Genomic DNA, 25,339 nt, shown 5'->3' with positions numbered 1-25,339 from the left:
GATAGGGATAGTATTATTACATAGCAGTGACAGTGACGGTGGCGCTGTACATACAGGGATAAGGATAGTATTGCACAGCACTGACAGTGACAGCGGCGCTGTACATACAGGGATAAGGATAGTATTACATAGCACTGACAGTGATGGCGGCGCTGTACATACAGGGATAAGGATAGTATTATTACATAGCACTGACAGTGACGGCGGCGCTGTACATACATAGATAAGGATAGTATTATTACATAGCACTGACAGTGACGGCGGCGCTGTACATACAGGGATAAGGATAGTATTAATACATAGCACTGACAGTGACGGCGGCGCTGTACATACAGGGATAAGGATAGTATTATTACATAGCACTGACAGTGACGGCGGCGCTGTACATACAGGGATAAGGGTAGTATTACATAGCACTGACAGTGACGGCGGCGCTGTACATACAGGGATAGGGATAGTATTATTACATAGCAGTGACAGTGACGGTGGCGCTGCACATACAGGGATCAGGATAGTAGTATTATAGCACTGACAGTGACGGTGGCACTGTATATACAGGGATAAGGATAGTATTGCACAGCACTTACAGTGACGGCGGCGCTGTACATACAGGGATAAGGATAGTATTATTACATAGCACTGACAGTGACGGCGGCGCTGTACATACAGGGATAAGGATAGTATTATTACATAGCACTGACAGTGACGGCGGCGCTGTACATACAGGGATAAGGGTAGTTTTACATAGCACTGACAGTGACGGCGGCGCTGTACATACAGGAATAAGGATAGTATTATTACATAGCACTGACAGTAACGGCGGCGCTGTACATACAGGGATAAGGATAGTATTATTACATAGCACTGACAGTGATGGCGGCGCTGTACATACAGGGATAAGGATAGTATTATTACATAGCACTGACAGTGATGGCGGCGCTATACATACAGGGATAAGGATAGTATTACATAGCACTGACAGTGACGGCGGCGCTGTACATACAGGGATAAGGATAGTATTATTACATAGCACTGACAGTGACGGCGGCGCTGTACACACAGGGATAAGGATAGTATTATTACATAGCACTTACAGTGACGGCGGCGCTGTACATACAGCGATAAGGGTAGTATTATTACATAGCACTGACAGTGACGGCGGCGCTGTACACACTGGGATAAGGATAAGGATAGTACACTGACAGTGACGGCGGCGCTGACATACAGGGATAAGGATAGTATTATTACATAGCACTGATAGTGACAGCGGCACTGTACATACAGGGATAAGGATAGTATTACACAGCACTGACAGTGACGGCGGCGCAGTACATACAGGGATAAGGATGGTATTTTTACATAGCAATGGCAGTGACGGCGGCGCTGTACATACAGGGATAGGGATAGTATTATTACATAGCAGTGACAGTGACGGTGGCGCTGCACATACAGGGATAAGGATAGTATTATTACATAGCACTGACAGTGACGGCGGCGCTGTACATACAGCGATAAGGATAGTATTATTACATAGCACTGACAGTGACGGCGGCGCTGTACACACAGGGATAAGGATAAGGATAGTACACTGACAGTGACGGCGACGCTGTACATACAGAGATAAGGATAGTATTATTACATAGCACTGACAGTGACGGCGGCGCTGTACATACAGGGATAAGGATAATATTATTATAGCACTGATAGTGACGGCGGCACTGTACATACAGGGGGCGCTGTACATACAGGGATAAGGATAGTATTATTACATAGCACTGACAGTGACGGCGGCGCTGTACATACAGGGATAAGGATAGTATTATTACATAGCACTGACAGTGACGGCGGCGCTGTACACACAGGGATAAGGATAGTATTACATAGCAGTGACAGTGACGTGGCGCTGTACATACAGGGATAAGGATAGTATTACACAGCACTGACAGTGACGGCGGTGCTGTACATACAGGGATAAGTATAGTATTATTACATAGCACTGACAGTGACGGCGGCACTGTACATACAGGGATAAGGATAGTATTACATAGCACTGACAGTGACGGCGGCGCTGTACATACAGGGATTAGGATATTATTATTACATAGCACTGACAGTGACGGCGGCGCTGTACATACAGGGATAAGGATAGTATTACATAGCACTGACAGTGACGGCGGCGCTGTACATACAGGGATTAGGATATTATTATTACATAGCACTGACAGTGACGGCGGCGCTGTACATACAGGGATAAGGATAATATTACATAGCACTGACAGTGACGGCGGCGCTGTACATACAGGGATAAGGATAGTATTACACAGCACTGACAGTGACGGCGGTGCTGTACATACAGGGATAAGTATAGTATTATTACATAGCACTGACAGTGACGGCGGCACTGTACATACAGGGATAAGGATAGTATTACATAGCACTGACAGTGACGGCAGCGCTGTACATACAGGGATTAGGATATTATTATTACATAGCACTGACAGTGACGGCGGCGCTGTACATACAGGGATAAGGATAGTATTACATAGCACTGACAGTGACGGCGGCGCTGTACATACAGGGATAAGGATAGTATTACACAGCACTGACAGTGACGGCGGCGCTGTACATACTAGGATAAGGATAGTATTACATAGCACTGACAGTGACGGCGGCGCTGTACATACAGGGATAAGGATATTATTATTACATAGCACTGACAGTGACGGCAGCGCTGTACATACAGGGATATGGATAGTATTATTACATAGCAGTGACAGTGACGGCGGCGCTGTACATACAGGGATATGGATAGTATTATTATATAGCAGTGACAATGACGGTGGCGCTGTACATACAGGGATAAGGATAGTATTACATAGCACTGACAGTGATGGCGGCACTGTACATACAGGGATAAGGATAGTATTACATAGCACTTACAGTGACGGCAGAGCTGTACATACAGGGATAAGGATAGTATTATTACATAGCACTGACAGTGACGGCGGCGCTGTACATACAGGGATAAGGAAAGTATTATTACATAGCACTGACAGTGACGGCGGCGTTGTACATACAGTGATAAGTATAGTATTATTACATAGCACTGACAGTGACGGTGGCGCTGTACACACAGGGATAAGGATAGTATTATTACACAGCACTGACAGTGACGGTGGCACTGTATATACAGGGATAAGGATAGTATTATTACATAGCAGTGACAGTGACAGCGGCGCTGTACATACAGGGATAAGGATAGTATTATTACATAGCAGTGACAGTGACAGCGGCGCTGTACATACAGGGATAAGGATAGTATTACATAGAACTGACAGTGACGGCGGCGCTGTACATACAGGGATAAGGATAGTATTACATAGCACTGACAGTGACGGCGGCGCTGTACATACAGGGATAAGGATAGTATTATTACATAGCACTGACAGTGATGGCAGCTCTGTACATACAGGGATAAGGATAGTATTATTACATAGCACTGACAGTGACGGTGGCACTGTACATACAGGGATAAGCAGTGGTTGACAAATCACCAAAAAATCTACTCGCCACACAAAAAAATCTACTCGCCACCTAGTACCAAACGTGTGCTGCTTGGGCCAATATTTACTCACCCGGGGGTTAAATCCAATCGCCCGGGGCGAACAAATTTATAGGTTTGTCGAACACTGGGGATAAGGATAGTATTATTACATAGCACTGACAGTGACGGCGGCGCTGTACATACAGGGATAAGGATAGTATTATTACATAGCACTGACAGTGACGGCGGCGTTGTACATACAGGGATAAGAATAGTATTATTACATAGCACTGACAGTGATGGCGGCGCTGTACATAAAGGGATAAGAATAGTATTATTACATAGCACTGACAGTGATGGTTGCGCTGTACATACAGGGATAAGAATAGTATTATTGCATAGCACTGACAGTGACGGCGGCGCTGTACATACAGGGATAAGGATAGTATTATTACATAGCACTGACAGTGACGGTGGCGCTGTACATACAGGGATAAGGATAGTATTATTACATAGCACTGACAGTGACGGCGGCGCTGTACACACAGGGATAAAGATAGTATTACATAGCAGTGACAGTGACGCGGCGCTGTACATACAGGGATAAGGATAGTATTACATAGCACTGACAGTCACGGAGGCGCTGTACATACAGGGATAAGGATAGTATTACACAGCACTGACAGTGACGGCGGCGCTGTACATACAGGGATAAGTATAGTATTATTACATAGCACTGACAGTGACGGCGGCGCTGTACACACAGGGATAAAGATAGTATTACATAGCAGTGACAGTGACGCGGCGCTGTACATACAGGGATAAGGATAGTATTACATAGCACTGACAGTGACGGCGGCGCTGTACATACAGGGATAAGGATAGTATTACACAGCACTGACAGTGACGGCGGCACTGTACATACAGGGATAAGGATAGTATTACATAGCACTGACAGTGACGGCAGCGCTGTACATACAGGGATAAGGATATTATAATTACATAGCACTGACAGTGACGGCAGCGTTGTACATACAGGGATAAGGATAGTATTACATACCACTGACAGTGACGGCGGCGCTGTACACACAGGGATAAAGATAGTATTACATAGCAGTGACAGTGACGACGGCGCTGTACATACAGGGATAAGGATAGTATTACATAGCACTGACAGTCACGGAGGCGCTGTACATACAGGGATAAGGATAGTATTACACAGCACTGACAGTGACGGCGGCGCTGTACATACAGGGATAAGTATAGTATTATTACATAGCACTGACAGTGACGGCGGCGCTGTACACACAGGGATAAAGATAGTATTACATAGCAGTGACAGTGACGCGGCGCTGTACATACAGGGATAAGGATAGTATTACATAGCACTGACAGTGACGGCGGCGCTGTACATACAGGGATAAGGATAGTATTACACAGCACTGACAGTGACGGCGGCACTGTACATACAGGGATAAGGATAGTATTACATAGCACTGACAGTGACGGCGGCGCTGTACATACAGGGATAAGGATATTATAATTACATAGCACTGACAGTGACGGCAGCGTTGTACATACAGGGATAAGGATAGTATTACATACCACTGACAGTGACGGCGGCGCTGTACATACAGAGATAAGGATAGTATTACACAGCACTGACAGTGACGGCAGCGCTGTACATACTCGGATAAGGATAGTATTACATAGCACTGACAGTGACGGCGGCGCTGTACATACAGGGATAAGGATATTATTATTACATAGCACTGACAGTGACGGCGGCGCTGTACATACAGGGATATGGATAGTATTATTACATAGCAGTGACAGTGACGGCGGCGCTGTACATACAGGGATAAGGATAGTATTATTACACAGCACTGACAGTGACGGCAGCGCTGACATACAGGGATAAGGATAGTATTATTATATAGCACTGACAGTGACGGCGGCGCTGTACATACAGGGATAAGGATAGTATTATTACATAGCACTGACAGTGACAGCGGCACTGTACATACAGGGATAAGGATAGTATTACACAGCACTGACAGTGACGGCGGCGCAGTACATACAGGGATAAGGATAGTATTTTTACATAGCAATGGCAGTGACGGCGGCGCTGTACATACAGGGATAGGGATAGTATTATTACATAGCAGTGACAGTGACGGTGGCGCTGCACATACAGGGATAAGGATAGTAGTATTATAGTACTGACAGTGACGGTGGCGCTGTATATACAGGGATAAGGATAGTATTGCACAGCACTCACAGTGACGGCGGCGCTGTACATACAGGGATAAGGATAGTATTATTACATAGCACTGACAGTGACGGCGGCGCTGTACATACAGGGATAAGGATAGTATTATTACATAGCACTGACATTGATGGCGGCGCTGTACATAAATGGATAAGGGTAGTATTACATAGCACTGACAGTGATGGCGGCGCTGTACATACAGGGATAAGGATAGTATTATTACATAGCACTGACAGTGATGGCGGCGCTATACATACAGGGATAAGGATAGTATTATTACATAGCACTGACAGTGACGGCGGCGCTATACACACAGGGATAAGGATAGTATTATTACATAGCACTTACAGTGACGGTGGCGCTGTACATACAGCGATAAGGATAGTATTATTACATAGCATTGACAGTGACGGCGGCGCTGTACACACAGGGATAAGGATAAGGATAGTACACTGACAGTGACGGCGGCGCTGTACATACAGAGATAAGGATTGTATTATTACATAGCACTGACAGTGACAGCGGCGCTGTACACACAGGGACAAGGATAGTATTATTACATAGCACTTACAGTGACGGCGGCGCTGTACATACAGCGATAAGGATAGTATTATTACATAGCACTGACAGTGACGGCTGCGCTGTACACACAGGGATAAGGATAAGGATAGTACACTGACAGTGACGGCGGCGCTGTACATACAGAGATAAGGATAGTATTATTACATAGCACTGACAGTGACGGCGGCGCTGTACATACAGGGATAAGGATAATATTATTACATAGCACTGACAGTGACGGCGGCACTGTACATACAGGGGGCGCTGTACATACAGGGATAAGGATAGTATTATTACATAGCACTGACAGTGAAGGTGGTGCTGTACATACAGGGATAAGGATAGTATTATTACATAGCACTGACAGTGACGGCGGCGCTATACATACAGGGATAAGGATATTATTATTACATAGCACTGACAGTGACGGCGGCGCTGTACATACAGGGATATGGATAGTATTATTACATAGCAGTGACAGTGACGGCGGCGCTGTACATACAGGGATATGGATAGTATTATTATATAGCAGTGACAGTGACGGCGGCGCAGTACATACAGGGATAAGGATAGTATTACATAGCACTGACAGTGATGGCGGCACTGTACATACAGGGATAAGGATAGTATTACATAGCACTTACAGTGACGGCAGAGCTGTACATATAGGGATAAGGATAGTATTATTACATAGCACTGACAGTGACGGCGGCGCTGTACATACAGGGATAAGGAAAGTATTATTACATAGCACTGACAGTGACGGCGGCGTTGTACATACAGGGATAAGTATAGTATTATTACATAGCACTGACAGTGACGGCGGCGCTGTACATACAGGGATAAGGATAGTATTATTACACAGCACTGACAGTGACGGCGGCGCTGTACATACAGGGATAAGGATAGTATTATTACACAGCACTGACAGTGACGGCGGCGCTGTACATACAGGGATAAGGATAGTATTATTACATAGCAGTGACAGTGACGGCGGCGCTGTACATACAGGGATAAGGATAGTATTATTACATAGCACTGACAGTGACGGCGGCGCTGTACATACAGGGATAAGGATAGTATTATTACATAGCACTGACAGTGACGGCGGCGCTGTACATACAGGGATAAGGATAGTATTATTACACAGCACTGACAGTGACGGAGGCGCTGACATACAGGGATAAGTATAGTATTATTATATAGCACTGACAGTGACGGCGGCGCTGTACATACAGGGATAAGGATAGTATTATTACATAGCACTGACAGTGACAGCGGCACTGTACATACAGGGATAAGGATAGTATTACACAGCACTGACAGTGACGGCGGCGCAGTACATACAGGGATAAGGATGGTATTTTTACATAGCAATGGCAGTGACGGCGGCGCTGTACATACAGGGATAGGGATAGTATTATTACATAGCACTGACAGTGACGGTGGCGCTGCACATACAGGGATAAGGATAGTAGTATTATAGCACTGACAGTGACGGTGGCGCTGTATATACAGGGATAAGGATAGTATTGCACAGCACTTACAGTGACGGCGGCGCTGTACATACAGGGATAAGGATAGTATTATTACATAGCACTGACAGTGACGGCGGCGCTGTACATACAGGGATAAGGATAGTATTATTACATAGCACTGACAGTGACGGCGGCGCTGTACATACAGGGATAAGGGTAGTATTACATAGCACTGACAGTGACGGCGGCGCTGTACATACAGGAATAAGGATAGTATTATTACATAGCACTGACAGTAACGGCGGCGCTGTACATACAGGGATAAGGATAGTATTATTACATAGCACTGACAGTGATGGCGGCGCTGTACATACAGGGATAAGGATAGTTATTACATAGCACTGACAGTGATGGCGGCGCTATACATACAGGGATAAGGATAGTATTACATAGCACTGACAGTGACGGCGGCGCTGTACATACAGGGATAAGGATAGTATTATTACATAGCACTGACAGTGACGGCAGCGCTGTACACACAGGGATAAGGATAGTATTATTACATAGCACTTACAGTGACGGCGGCGCTGTACATACAGCGATAAGGGTAGTATTATTACATAGCACTGACAGTGACGGCGGCGCTGTACACACAGGGATAAGGATAAGGACAGTACACTGACAGTGACGGCGGCGCTGTACATACAGAGATAAGGATAGTATTATTACATAGCACTGACAGTGACGGCGGCGCTGTACACACAGGGATAAGGATAGTATTATTACATAGCACTGACAGTGACGGCGGCGCTGTACATACAGGAATAAGGAAAGTATTATCACATAGCACTGACAGTGACGGCGGCGTTATACATACAGGGATAAGTATAGTATTATTACATAGCACTGACAGTGACGGCGGCACTGTACATAAAGGGATAAGGATAGTATTATTACACAGCACTGACAGTGACGGCGGCGCTGTACATACAGGGATAAGGATAGTATTATTACATAGCAGTGCCAGTGACGGCGGCGCTGTACATACAGGGATAAGGATAGTATTATTACATAGCACTGACAGTGACGGCGGCGCTGTACATACAGGGATAAGGATAGTATTATTACATAGCACTGACAGTGACGGCGGCGCTGTACATACAGGGATAAGGATAGTATTATTACACAGCACTGACAGTGACGGCGGCGCTGACATACAGGGATAAGGATAATATTATTATATAGCACTGACAGTGACAGCGGCACTGTACATACAGGGATAAGGATAGTATTATTACATAGCAGTGCCAGTGACGGCGGCGCTGTACATAAAGGGATAAGGATAGTATTATTACACAGCACTGACAGTGACGGCGGCGCTGTACATACAGGGATAAGGATAGTATTATTACACAGCACTGATAGTGACGGCGGCGCTGTACATACAGGGATAAGGATAGTATTATTACACAGCACTGACAGTGACGGCGGCGCTGACATACAGGGATAAGGATAGTATTATTACATAGCACTGACAGTGACAGCGGCACTGTACATACAGGGATAAGGATAGTTTTACACAGCACTGACAGTGACGGCGGCGCAGTACATACAGGGATAAGGATGGTATTTTTACATAGCAATGGCAGTGACTGCAGCGCTGTACATACAGGGATAGGGATAGTATTATTACATAACAGTGACAGTGACGGTGGCGCTGCACATACAGGGATAAGGATAGTAGTATTATAGCACTGACAGTGCTAGTGGTGCTGTATATACAGGGATAAGGATAGTATTGCACAGCACTTACAGTGACGGCGGCACTGTACATACAGGGATAAGGATAGTATTATTACATAGCACTGACAGTGACGGCGGCGCTGTACATACAGGGATAAGGATAGTATTATTACATAGCACTGACAGTGACGGCGGCGCTGTACATACAGGGATAAGGATAGTATTATTACACAGCACTGACAGTGACGGCGGCGCTGACATACAGGGATAAGGATAGTATTATTATATAGCACTGACAGTGACAGCGGCACTGTACATACAGGGATAAGGATAGTATTATTACATAGCAGTGCCAGTGACGGCGGCGCTGTACATACAGGGATAAGGATAGTATTATTACACAGCACTGACAGTGACGGCGGCGCTGTACATACAGGGATAAGGGTAGTATTACATAGCACTGACAGTGACGGCGGCGCTGTACATACAGGAATAAGGATAGTATTATTACATAGCACTGACAGTAACGGCGGCGCTGTACATACAGGGATAAGGATAGTATTATTACATAGCACTGACAGTGATGGCGGCGCTGTACATACAGGGATAAGGATAGTATTATTACATAGCACTGACAGTGATGGCGGCGCTATACATACAGGGATAAGGATAGTAATACATAGCACTGACAGTGACGGCGGCGCTGTACATAAAGGGATAAGGATAGTATTATTACATAGCACTGACAGTGACGGCAGCGCTGTACACACAGGGATAAGGATAGTATTATTACATAGCACTTACAGTGACGGCGGCGCTGTACATACAGCGATAAGGGTAGTATTATTACATAGCACTGACAGTGACGGCGGCGCTGTACACACAGGGATAAGGATAAGGACAGTACACTGACAGTGACGGCGGCACTGTACATACAGAGATAAGGATAGTATTATTACATTGCACTGACAGTGACGGCGGCGCTGTACACACAGGGATAAGGATAGTATTATTACATAGCACTGACAGTGACAGCGGCGCTGTACATACAGGGATAAGGAAAGTATTATTACATAGCACTGACAGTGACGGCGGCGTTGTACATACAGGGATAAGTATAGTATTATTACATAGCACTGACAGTGACGGCGGCGCTGTACATACAGGGATAAGGATAGTATTATTACACAGCACTGACAGTGACGGCGGCGCTGTACATACAGGGATAAGGATAGTATTATTACACAGCACTGACAGTGACGGCGGCGCTGTACATACAGGGATAAGGATAGTATTATTACATAGCAGTGCCAGTGACGGCGGCGCTGTACATACAGGGATAAGGATAGTATTATTACATAGCACTGACAGTGACGGCGGCGCTGTACATACAGGGATAAGGATAGTATTATTACATAGCACTGACCGTGACGGCGGCGCTGTACATACAGGGGTAAGGATAGTATTATTACACAGCACTGACAGTGACGGCGGCGCTGACATACAGGGATAAGGATAGTATTATTATATAGCACTGACAGTGACAGCGGCACTGTACATACAGGGATAAGTATAGTATTATTACATAGCAGTGCCAGTGACGGCGGCGCTGTACATACAGGGATAAGGATAGAATTATTACATAGCACTGACAGTAACGGCGGCGCTGTACATACAGGGATAAGGATAGTATTATTACATAGCACTGACAGTGATGGCGGCGCTATACATACAGGGATAAGGATAGTATTACATAGCACTGACAGTGACGGCGGCGCTGTACATACAGGGATAAGGATAGTATTATTACATAGCACTGACAGTGACGGCAGCGCTGTACACACAGGGATAAGGATAGTATTATTACATAGCACTTACAGTGACGGCGGCGCTGTACATACAGCGATAAGGGTAGTATTATTACATTGCACTGACAGTGACGGCGGCGCTGTACACACAGGGATAAGGATAAGGACAGTACACTGACAGTGACGGCGGCGCTGTACATACAGAGATAAGGATAGTATTATTACATAGTACTGACAGTGACGGCGGCGCTGTACACACAGGGATAAGGATAGTATTATTACATAGCACTGACAGTGACGGCGGCGCTGTACATACAGGGATAAGGAATGTATTATTACATAGCACTGACAGTGACGGCGGCGTTGTACATACAGGGATAAGTATAGTATTATTACATAGCACTGACAGTGACGGCGGCGCTGTACATACAGGGATAAGGATAGTATTATTACACAGCACTGACAGTGACGGCGGCGCTGTACATACAGGGATAAGGATAGTATTATTACACAGCACTGACAGTGACGGCGGCGCTGTACATACAGGGATAAGGAAAGTATTATTACATAGCACTGACAGTGACGGCGGCGTTGTACATACAGGGATAAGTATAGTATTATTACATAGCACTGACAGTGACGGCGGCGCTGTACATACAGGGATAAGGATAGTATTATTACACAGCACTGACAGTGACGGCGGCGCTGACATACAGGGATAAGGATAGTATTATTATATAGCACTGACAGTGACAGCGGCACTGTACATACAGGGATAAGGATAGTATTATTACATAGCACTGACAGTAATGGCGGCGCTGTACATACAGGGATAAGGATAGTATTATTACATAGCACTGACAGTGATGGCGGCGCTGTACATACAGGGATAAGGATAGTATTATTACATAGCACTGACAGTGATGGCGGCGCTATAATACAGGGATAAGGATAGTATTACATAGCACTGACAGTGACGGCGGCGCTGTACATACAGGGATAAGGATAGTATTATTACATAGCACTGACAGTGACGGCAGCGCTGTACACACAGGGATAAGGATAGTATTATTACATAGCACTTACAGTGACGGCGGCGCTGTACATGCAGGGATAAGGAAAGTATTATTACATAGCACTGACAGTGACGGCGGCGTTGTACATACAGGGATAAGTATAGTATTATTACAAAGCACTGACAGTGACGGCGGCGCTGTACATACAGGGATAAGGATAGTATTATTACACAGCACTGACAGTGACGGCGGCGCTGTACATACAGGGTTAAGGATAGTATTATTAAACAGCACTGACAGTGACGGCGGCGCTTTACATACAGGTATAAGGATAGTATTATTACATAGCAGTGCCAGTGACGGCGGCGCTGTACATACAGGGATAAGGATAGTATTATTACATAGCACTGACAGTGACGGCGGCGCTGTACATACAGGGATAAGGATAGTATTATTACATAGCACTGACAGTGACGGCGGCGCTGTACTTACAGGGATAAGGATAGTATTATTACACAGCACTGACAGTGACGGCGGCGCTGACATACAGGGATAAGGATAGTATTATTATATAGCACTGACAGTGACAGCGGCACTGTACATACAGGGATAAGGATAGTATTATTACATAGCAGTGCCAGTGACGGCGGCGCTGTACATACAGGGATAAGGATAGTATTATTACACAGCACTGACAGTGACGGCGAAGCTGTACATACAGGGATAAGGATAGTATTATTACACAGCACTGACAGTGACGGCGGCGCTGTACATACAGGGATAGGATAGTATTATTACATAGCAGTGCCAGTGACGGCGGCGCTGTCCATACAGGGATAAGGATAGTATTATTACATAGCACTGACAGTGATGGCGGCGCTGTACATACAGGGATAAGGATAGTATTATTACATAGCACTGACAGTGACGGCGGCGCTGTACATACAGGGATAAGGATAGTATTATTACACAGCACTGACAGTGACGGCAGCGCTGACATACAGGGATAAGGATAGTATTATTACATAGCACTGACAGTGACAGCGGCACTGTACATACAGGGATAAGGATAGTATTACACAGCACTGAAAGTGACAGCGGCGCAGTACATACAGGGATAAGGATGGTATTTTTACATAGCAATGGCAGTGACGGCAGCGCTGTACATACAGGGATAGGGATAGTATTATTACATAGCAGTGACAGTGACGGTGGCGCTGTATATACAGGGATAAGGATAGTATTGCACAGCACTTACAGTGACGGCGGCGCTGTACATACAGGGATAAGGATAGTATTATTACATAGCACTGACAGTGACGGCGGCGCTGTACATACAGGGATAAGGATAGTATTATTACATAGCACTGACAGTGACGGCGGCGCTGTACATACAGGGATAAGGATAGTATTATTACATAGCACTGACAGTGACGGCGGCGTTGTACATACAGGGATAAGTATAGTATTATTACATAGCACTGACAGTGACGGCGGCGCTGTACATACAGGGATAAGGATAGTATTATTACACAGCACTGACAGTGACGGCGGCGCTGACATACAGGGATAAAGATAGTATTATTATATAGCACTGACAGTGACAGCGGCACTGTACATACAGGGATAAGGATAGTATTATTACATAGCACTGACAGTAACGGCGGCGCTGTACATACAGGGATAAGGATAGTATTATTACATAGCACTGACAGTGATGGCGGCGCTGTACATACAGGGATAAGGATAGTATTATTACATAGCACTGACAGTGATGGCGGCGCTATAATACAGGGATAAGGATAGAATTACATAGCACTGACAGTGACGGCAGCGCTGTACATACAGGGATAAGGATAGTATTATTACATAGCACTGACAGTGACTGCAGCGCTGTACACACAGGGATAAGGATAGTATTATTACATAGCACTTACAGTGACGGCGGCGCTGTACATACAGCGATAAGGGTAGAATTATTACATTGCACTGACAGTGACGGCGGCGCTGTACACACAGGGATAAGGATAAGGACAGTACACTGACAGTGACGGCGGCGCTGTACATACAGAGATAAGGATAGTATTATTACATAGTACTGACAGTGACGGCGGCGCTGTACACACAGGGATAAGGATAGTATTATTACATAGCACTGACAGTGACGGCGGCGCTGTACATACAGGGATAAGGAAAGTATTATTACATAGCACTGACAGTGACGGCGGCGTTGTACATACAGGGATAAGTATAGTATTATTACATAGCACTGACAGTGACGGCGGCGCTGTACATACAGGGATAAGGATAGTATTATTACACAGCACTGACAGTGACGGCGGCGCTGTACATACAGGGAAAGGATAGTATTATTACACAGCACTGACAGTGACAGCGGCGCTTTACATACAGGGATAAGGATAGTATTATTACATAGCAGTGCCAGTGACGGCGGCGCTGTACATACAGGGATAAGGATAGTATAATTACATAGCACTGACAGTGACGGCGGCGCTGTACATACAGGGATAAGGATAGTATTATTACATAGCACTGACAGTGACGGCGGCGCTGTACATACAGGGATAAGGATAGTATTATTACACAGCACTGACAGTGACGGCGGCGCTGACATACAGGGATAAGGATAGTATTATTATATAGCACTGACAGTGACAGCGGCACTGTACATACAGGGATAAGGATAGTATTATTACATAGCAGTGCCAGTGACGGCGGCGCTGTACATACAGGGATAAGGATAGTATTATTACACAGCACTGACAGTGACGGCGAAGCTGTACATACAGGGATAAGGATTGTATTATTACACAGCACTGACAGTGACGACGGCGCTGTACATACAGGGATAAGGATAGTATTATTACATAGCAGTGCCAGTGACGGCGGCGCTGTCCATACAGGGATAAGGATAGTATTATTACATAGCACTGACAGTGACGGCGGCGCTGTACATACAGGGATAAGGATAGAATTATTACATAGCACTGACAGTGACGGCGGCGCTGTACATACAGGGATAAGGATAGTATTATTACATAGCACTGACAGTAACGGCGGCGCTGTACATACAGGGATAAGGATAGTATTATTACATAGCACTGACAGTGATGGCGGCACTGTACATACAGGGATAAGGATAGTATTATTACATAGCACTGACAGTGATGGCGGCGCTATACATACAGGGATAAGGATAGTATTACATAGCACTGACAGTGACGGCGGCGCTGTACATACAGGGATAAGGATAGTATTATTACATAGCACTGACAGTGACGGCGGCGCTGTACACACAGGGATAAGGATAGTATTATTACATAGCACTTACAGTGACGGCGGCGCTGTACATACAGCGATAAGGGTAGTATTATTACATAGCACTGACAGTGACGGCGGCGCTGTACACACAGGGATAAGGATAAGGATAGTACACTGACAGTGACGGCGGCGCTGTACATACAGAGATAAGGATAGTATTATTACATAGCAATGACAGTGACGGCAGCGCTGTACACACAGGGATAAGGATAGTATTATTACATAACACTTACAGTGATGGCGGCGCTGTACATACAGCGATAAGGATAGTATTATTACATAGCACTGACAGTGACGGCGGCGCTGTACACACAGGGATAAGGATAAGGATAGTACACTGACAGTGACGGCGGCGCTGTACATACAGAGATAAGGATAGTATTATTACATAGCACTGACAGTGATGGCGGCGCTGTACATACAGGGATAAGGATAATATTATTACATAGCACTGACAGTGACGGCGGCACTGTACATACAGGGGGCGCTGTACATACAGGGATAAGGATAGTATTATTACATAGCACTGACAGTGAAGGTGGTGCTGTACATACAGGGATAAGGATAGTATTATTACATAGCACTGACAGTGACGGCGGCGCTGTACACACAGGGATAAGGATAGTATTACATAGCAGTGACAGTGACGCGGCGCTGTACATACAGGGATAAGGATAGTATTACATAGCACTGACAGTGACGGCGGCGCTGTACATACAGGGATAAGGATAGTATTACACAGCACTTACAGTGACGGCGGCGCTGTACATACAGGGATAAGTATAGTATTATTACATAGCACTGACCGTGACGGCGGCACTGTACATACAGGGATAAGGATAGTATTACATAGCACTGACAGTGACGGCGGCGCTGTACATACAGGGATTAGGATATTATTATTACATAGCACTGACAGTGACGGCGGCGCTGTACATGCAGGGATAAGGATAGTATTACATAGCACTGACAGTGACGGCGGCGCTGTACATACAGGGATAAGGATAGTATTACACAGCACTGACAGTGACGGCGGCGCTGTACATACTCGGATAAGGATAGTATTACATAGCACTGACAGTGACGGCGGCGCTGTACATACAGGGATAAGGATATTATTATTACATAGCACTGACAGTGACGGCGGCGCTGTACATACAGGGATATGGATAGTATTATTACATAGCAGTGACAGTGACGGCGGCGCTGTACATACAGGGATATGGATAGTATTATTATATAGCAGTGACAATGACGGCGGCGCTGTACATACAGGGATAAGGATAGTATTACATAGCACTGACAGTGATGGCGGCACTGTACATACAGGGATAAGGATAGTATTACATAGCACTTACAGTGACGGCGGCGCTGTACATACAGGGATAAGGATAGTATTATTACATAGCACTGACATTGACGGTGGCGCTGTACATACAGGGATAAGGAAAGTATTATTACATAGCACTGACAGTGACGGCGGCATTGTACATACAGGGATAAGTATAGTATTATTACATAGCACTGACAGTGACGGTGGCGCTGTACACACAGGGATAAGGATAGTATTATTACACAGCACTGACAGTGACGGCGGCACTGTATATACAGGGATAAGGATAGTATTATTACATAGCATTGACAGTGACAGCGGCGCTGTACATACAGGGATAAGGATAGTATTATTACATAGCAGTGACAGTGACAGCGGCGCTGTACATACAGGGATAAGGATAGTATTACATAGAACTGACAGTGACGGCGGCGCTGTACATACAGGGATAAGGATAGTATTACATAGCACTGACAGTGACGGCGGCGCTGTACATACAGGGATAAGGATAGTATTATTACATAGCACTGACAGTGACGGCAGCTCTGTACATACAGGGATAAGGATAGTATTATTACATAGCACTGACAGTGACGGCGGCACTGTACATACAGGGATAAGCAGTGGTTGACAAATCACCAAAAAATCTACTCGCCACACAAAAAAATCTACTCGCCACCTAGTACCAAAGGTGTGCTGCTTGGGCCAATATTTACTCACCCGGGGGTTAAATCCACTCGCCCGGGGCGAGCAAATGTATAGGTTTGTCGAACACTGGGGATAAGGATAGTATTATTACATAGCACTGACAGTGACGGTGGCGCTGTACATACAGGGATAAGGATAGTATTATTACATAGCACTGACAGTGATGGCGGCGTTGTACATACAGGGATAAGAATAGTATTATTACATAGCACTGACAGTGATGGTTGCGCTGTACATACAGGGATAAGAATAGTATTATTGCATAGCACTGACAGTGACGGCGGCGCTGTACATACAGGGATAAGGATAGTATTATTACATAGCACTGATAGTGACGGTGGCGCTGTACATACAGGGATAAGGATAGTATTATTACATAGCACTGACAGTGACGGCGGCGCTGTACACACAGGGATAAAGATAGTATTACATAGCAGTGACAGTGACGCGGCGCTGTACATACAGGGATAAGGATAGTATTACATAGCACTGACAGTGACGGCGGCGTTGTACATACAGGGATAAGGAAAGTATTACACAGCACTGACAGTGACGGCGGCACTGTACATACAGGGATAAGGATAGTATTACATAGCACTGACAGTGACGGCGGCGCTGTACATACAGGGATAAGGATATTATTATTACATAGCACTGACAGTGACGGCAGCGCTGTACATACAGGGATAAGGATAGTATTACATACCACTGACAGTGACGGTGGCGCTGTACATACAGGGATAAGGATAGTATTACACAGCACTGACTGTGACGGCGGCGCTGTACATACTCGGATAAGGATAGTATTACATAGCACTGACAGTGACGGCGGCGCTGTACATACTCGGATAAGGATATTATTATTACATAGCACTGACAGTGACGGCGGCGCTGTACATACAGGGATATGGATAGTATTATTACATAGCAGTGACAGTGACGGCGGCGCTGTACATACAGGGATAAGGATAGTATTATTACATAGCACTGACAGTGACGGCGGCGCTGTACATACAGGGATAAGGATAGTATTATTACACAGCACTGACAGTGACGGCGGCGCTGACATACAGGGATAAGGATAGTATTATTATATAGCACTGACAGTGACGGCGGCGCTGTACATACAGGGATAAGGATAGTATTATTACATAGCACTGACAGTGACAGCGGCACTGTACATACATTGATAAGGATAGTATTACACAGCACTGACAGTGACGGCGGCGCAGTACATACAGGGATAAGGATAGTATTTTTACATAGCAATGGCAGTGACGGCGGCGCTGTACATACAGGGATAGGGATAGTATTATTACATAGCAGTGACAGTGACGGTGGCGCTGCACATACAGGGATAAGGATAGTAGTATTATAGTACTGACAGTGATGGTGGCGCTGTATATACAGGGATAAGGATAGTATTGCACAGCACTCACAGTGACGGCGGCGCTGTACATACAGGGATAAGGATAGTATTATTACATAGCACTGACAGTGACGGCGGCGCTGTACATACAGGGATAAGGGTAGTATTACATAGCACTGACAGTGACGGCGGCGCTGTACATACAGGGATAAGGATAGTATTATTACATAGCACTGACAGTGACGGCGGCGCTGTACACACAGGGATAAGGATAGTATTATTACATAGCACTTACTGTGACGGCGGCGCTGTACATACAGGGATATGGATAGTATTATTACACAGCACTGACAGTGACGGTGGCGCTGACATACAGGGATAAGGATAGTATTACATAGAACTGACAGTGACGGCGGCGCTGTACATACAGGGATAAGGATAGTATTACATAGCACTGACAGTGACGGCGGCGCTGTACATACAGGGATAAGGATAGTATTATTACATAGCACTGACAGTGACGGCAGCTCTGTACATACAGGGATAAGGATAGTATTATTACATAGCACTGACAGTGACGGCGGCACTGTACATACAGGGATAAGCAGTGGTTGACAAATCACCAAAAAATCTACTCGCCACACAAAAAAATCTACTCGCCACCTAGTACCAAACGTGTGCTGCTTGGGCCAATATTTACTCACCCGGGGGTTAAATCCACTCGCCCGGGGCGAGCAAATGTATAGGTTTGTCGAACACTGGGGATAAGGATAGTATTATTACATAGCACTGACAGTGACGGCGGCGCTGTACATACAGGGATAAGGATAGTATTATTACATAGCACTGACAGTGACGGCGGCGTTGTACATACAGGGATAAGAATAGTATTATTACATAGCACTGACAGTGATGGCGGTGCTGTACATAAAGGGATAAGAATAGTATTATTACATAGCACTGACAGTGATGGTTGCGCTGTACATACAGGGATAAGAATAGTATTATTGCATAGCACTGACAGTGACGGCGGCGCTGTACATACAGGGATAAGGATAGTATTATTACATAGCACTGACAGTGACGGTGGCGCTGTACATACAGGGATAAGGATAGTATTATTACATAGCACTGACAGTGACGGCGGCGCTGTACACACAGGGATAAAGATAGTATTACATAGCAGTGACAGTGACGCGGCGCTGTACATACAGGGATAAGGATAGTATTACATAGCACTGACAGTGACGGCGGCGCTGTACATACAGGGATAAGGATAGTATTACACAGCACTGACAGTGACGGCGGCGCTGTACATACAGGGATAAGTATAGTATTATTACATAGCACTGACAGTGACGGCGGCGCTGTACACACAGGGATAAAGATAGTATTACATAGCAGTGACAGTGACGCGGCGCTGTACATACAGGGATAAGGATAGTATTACATAGCACTGACAGTGACGGCGGCGCTGTACATACAGGGATAAGGAAAGTATTACACAGCACTGACAGTGACGGCGGCACTGTACATACAGGGATAAGGATAGTATTACATAGCACTGACAGTGACGGCGGCGCTGTACATACAGGGATAAGGATATTATTATTACATAGCACTGACAGTGACGGCAGCGCTGTACATACAGGGATAAGGATAGTATTACATAGCACTGACAGTGACGGCGGCGCTGTACATACAGGGATAAGGATAGTATTACACAGCACTGACAGTGACGGCGGCGCTGTACATACTCGGATAAGGATAGTATTACATAGCAGTGACAGTGACGGCGGCGCTGTACATACAGGGATAAGGATATTATTATTACATAGCACTGACAGTGACGGCGGCGCTGTACATACAGGGATATGGATAGTATTATTACATAGCAGTGACAGTGACGGCGGCGCTGTACATACAGGGATAAGGATAGTATTATTACATAGCACTGACAGTGACGGCGGCGCTGTACATACAGGAATAAGGATAGTATTAATACACAGCACTGACAATGACGGCGGCGCTGACATACAGGGATAAGGATAGTATTATTACACAGCACTGACAGTGACGGTGGCGCTGACATACAGGGATAAGGATAGTATTACATAGAACTGACAGTGACGGCGGCGCTGTACATACAGGGATAAGGATAGTATTACATAGCACTGACAGTGACGGCGGCGCTGTACATACAGGGATAAGGATAGTATTATTACATAGCACTGACAGTGACGGCGGCACTGTACATACAGGGATAAGCAGTGGTTGACAAATCACCAAAAAATCTACTCGCCACACAAAAAAATCTACTCGCCACCTAGTACCAAACGTGTGCTGCTTGGGCCAATATTTACTCACCCGGGGGTTAAATCCACTCGCCCGGGGCGAGCAAATGTATAGGTTTGTCGAACACTGGGGATAAGGATAGTATTATTACATAGCACTGACAGTGACGGCGGCGCTGTACATACAGGGATAAGGATAGTATTATTACATAGCACTGACAGTGACGGCGGCGTTGTACATACAGGGATAAGAATAGTATTATTACATAGCACTGACAGTGATGGCGGTGCTGTACATAAAGGGATAAGAATAGTATTATTACATAGCACTGACAGTGATGGTTGCGCTGTACATACAGGGATAAGAATAGTATTATTGCATAGCACTGACAGTGACGGCGGCGCTGTACATACAGGGATAAGGATAGTATTATTACATAGCACTGACAGTGACGGTGGCGCTGTACATACAGGGATAAGGATAGTATTATTACATAGCACTGACAGTGACGGCGGCGCTGTACACACAGGGATAAAGATAGTATTACATAGCAGTGACAGTGACGCGGCGCTGTACATACAGGGATAAGGATAGTATTACATAGCACTGACAGTGACGGCGGCGCTGTACATACAGGGATAAGGATAGTATTACACAGCACTGACAGTGACGGCGGCGCTGTACATACAGGGATAAGTATAGTATTATTACATAGCACTGACAGTGACGGCGGCGCTGTACACACAGGGATAAAGATAGTATTACATAGCAGTGACAGTGACGCGGCGCTGTACATACAGGGATAAGGATAGTATTACATAGCACTGACAGTGACGGCGGCGCTGTACATACAGGGATAAGGAAAGTATTACACAGCACTGACAGTGACGGCGGCACTGTACATACAGGGATAAGGATAGTATTACATAGCACTGACAGTGACGGCGGCGCTGTACATACAGGGATAAGGATATTATTATTACATAGCACTGACAGTGACGGCAGCGCTGTACATACAGGGATAAGGATAGTATTACATAGCACTGACAGTGACGGCGGCGCTGTACATACAGGGATAAGGATAGTATTACACAGCACTGACAGTGACGGCGGCGCTGTACATACTCGGATAAGGATAGTATTACATAGCACTGACAGTGACGGCGGCGCTGTACATACAGGGATAAGGATATTATTATTACATAGCACTGACAGTGACGGCGGCGCTGTACATACAGGGATATGGATAGTATTATTACATAGCAGTGACAGTGACGGCGGCGCTGTACATACAGGGATAAGGATAGTATTATTACATAGCACTGACAGTGACGGCGGCGCTGTACATACAGGGATAAGGATAGTATTATTACACAGCACTGACAGTGACGGCGGCGCTGACATACAGGGATAAGGATAGTATTATTATATAGCACTGACAGTGACGGCGGCGCTGTACATACAGGGATAAGGATAGTATTAGTACATAGAACTGACAGTGACAGCGGCACTGTACATACAGGGATAAGGATAGTATTACACAGCACTGACAGTGACGGCGGCGCAGTACATACAGGGATAAGGATAGTATTTTTACATAGCAATGGCAGTGACGGCGGCGCTGTACATACAGGGATAGGGATAGTATTATTACATAGCAGTGACAGTGACGGTGGCGCTGCACATACAGGGATAAGGATAGTAGTATTATAGTACTGACAGTGACGGTGGCGCTGTATATACAGGGATAAGGATAGTATTGCACAGCACTCACAGTGACGGCGGCGCTGTACATACAGGGATAAGGATAGTATTATTACATAGCACTGACAGTGACGGCGGCGCTGTACATACAGGGATAAGGATAGCATTATTACATAGCACTGACAGTGATGGCGGCGCTGTACATACAGGGATAAGGGTAGTATTACATAGCACTGACATTGACGGCGGCGCTGTACATACAGGGATAAGGATAGTATTATTACATAGCACTGACAGTGACGGCGGCGCTGTACACAAAGGGATAAGGATAGTATTATTACATAGCACTTACAGTGACGGCGGCGCTGTACATACAGCGATAAGGATAGTATTATTACATAGCACTGACAGTGACGGCGGCGCTGTACACACAGGGATAAGGATAAGGATAGTACACTGACAGTGACGGCGGCGCTGTACATACAGAGATAAGGATAGTATTATTACATAGCACTGACAGTGACAGCGGCGCTGTACACACAGGGATAAGGATAGTATTATTACATAGCACTTACAGTGACGGCGGCGCTGTACATACAGCGATAAGGATAGTATTATTACATAGCACTGACAGTGACGGCGGCGCTGTACACACAGGGATAAGGATAAGGATAGTACACTGACAGTGACGGCGGCGCTGTACATACAGAGATAAGGATAGTATTATTACATAGCACTGACAGTGACGGCGGCGCTGTACATACAGGGATAAGTATAATATTATTACATATCACTGACAGTGACGGCGGCACTGTACATACAGGGGGCGCTGTTCATACAGGGATAAGGATAGTATTATTACATAGCATTGACAGTGAAGGTGGTGCTGTACATACAGGGATAAGGATAGTATTATTACATAGCACTGACAGTGACGGCGGCGCTGTACATACAGGGATAAGGATATTATTATTACATAGCACTGACAGTGACGGCGGCGCTGTACATACAGGGATATGGATAGTATTATTACATAGCAGTGACAGTGACGGCGGCGCTGTACATACAGGCATATGGATAGTATTATTATATAGCAGTGACAGTGACGGCGGCGCTGTACATACAGGGATAAGGATAGTATTACATAGCACTGACAGTGATGGCGGCACTGTACATACAGGGATAAGGATAGTATTACATAGCACTAACAGTGACGGCAGAGCTGTACATACAGGGATAAGGATAGTATTATTACAAAGCACTGACAGTGACGGCGGCGCTGTACATACAGGGATAAGGAAAGTATTATTACATAGCACTGACAGTGACGGCGGCGTTGTACATACAGGGATAAGTATAGTATTATTACATAGCACTGACAGTGACGGTGGCGCTGTATACACAGGGATAAGGATAGTATTATTACACAGCACTGACAGTGACGGCGGCGCTGTACATACAGGGATAAGGATAGTATTATTACACAGCACTGACAGTGAAGGTGGCGCTGAAACATACAGGGATAAGGATAGTATTATTACATAGCACTGACAGTGACGGCGGCGCTGTACACACAGGGATAAGGATAAGGATAGTACACTGACAGTGACGGCGGCGCTGTACATACAGAGATAAGGATAGTATTATTACATAGCACTGACAGTGACAGCGGCGCTGTACACACAGGGATAAGGATAGTATTATTACATAGCACTTACAGTGATGGCGGCGCTGTACATACAGCGATAAGGATAGTATTATTACATAGCACTGACAGTGACGGCGGCGCAGTACATACAGGGATATGGATAGTATTATTATATAGCAGTGACAGTGACGGCGGCGCTGTACATACAGGGATAAGGATAGTATTACATAGCACTGACAGTGATGGCGGCACTGTACATACAGGGATAAGGATTGTATTACATAGCACTTACAGTGACGGCAGAGCTGTACATACAGGGATAAGGATAGTATTATTACATAGCACTGACAGTGACGGCGGCGCTGTACATACAGGTATAAGGAAAGTATTATTACATAGCACTGACAGTGACGGCGGCGTTGTACATACAGGGATAAGTATAGTATTATTACATAGCACTGACAGTGACGGTGGCGCTGTACACACAGGGATAAGGATAGTATTATTACACAGCACTG

This window comes from Ascaphus truei, chromosome 11 (assembly GCF_040206685.1).
Source record: "Ascaphus truei isolate aAscTru1 chromosome 11, aAscTru1.hap1, whole genome shotgun sequence".
In the NCBI taxonomy this organism is placed as follows: Eukaryota; Metazoa; Chordata; class Amphibia; order Anura; family Ascaphidae; genus Ascaphus; species Ascaphus truei.
This window is presented reverse-complemented; position numbering follows the sequence as displayed.